Source organism: Octodon degus, unplaced genomic scaffold, assembly GCF_000260255.1.
Source record: "Octodon degus isolate 3935 unplaced genomic scaffold, OctDeg1.0 scaffold00475, whole genome shotgun sequence".
NCBI classification, from domain to species: domain Eukaryota; kingdom Metazoa; phylum Chordata; class Mammalia; order Rodentia; family Octodontidae; genus Octodon; species Octodon degus.
Window position 1 is genome coordinate 74328 of NW_004525051.1, and position 913 is coordinate 75240.

A 913-nucleotide genomic window follows, 5' to 3' on the forward strand; every position below is an offset into this window, starting at 1 on the left:
ATTGATGGTTCATCTTCAGGTACAGCAGCTTATACATTTCAGGATAGTGTTGTCATCTTTCAAACAAATTCTTCTTCAGCACAATTGACAGAACTACAAGCTTTCATGGCTGTTTTTAATGCCTTTCCAACTCAGTCCCTCAATATATACACCGACAGTTCCAATCTCCCACAATCCGTACCTCTCTTAGAAACGGTGCTATCTGTAGGACTTCTCCAGATGCTAATCTGTTTAGACAACTGCAAACGCTAATCCACCTTCGAAAACATCCATTCTTCATGGGACATTTGAGAGCTCATACTAACCTGCCCGGACCCTTAGCAGAAGGGAACCAAAAAGCTGATTGGGCCACTCAAGCTCAGGTTTTCACCATCATTCTAAAGGAAGTCCATGCTGATCGCTCTGGCGATAGCGTGCTTGCTGCTCAACATAGCCATCAGTTACATCCCCTAAATGCACAAACCCTTCGGTTTATGCACAAAATAACTCGTGATCAGGCCAGACAGATTGTTAAAAATTGTCCCTCTTGTGCTGTAAATCTCCCTATACCTCATCTAATGCATTGTGGCAGATGGATGTTACTCATATAACAGAATTTGGTTAATTAAAATATGTTCATGTAATTGTTGATATTTATTTATGCTTCCCTTCAAACAGGTGAGGCTACAAAGCATGTTATTGTTTACATGCTGACTGCCTTCTCAGTTTTGGGGTGCGCCCAGCAACTAAAAATTGATAATGGTCCAGGTTACACCAGTGTTGCTTTCGCTCAATTTTGTAAGACACTCAATATTCTTCACACTACAGGTATACCATATAACCCCCAAAGACAAGGTATTGTTGAAAGAGCACACCTCTCATTAAAGCTCACCATTAACAAAATAAAAGGGGGAGATTGGTATCCTACTCAAGG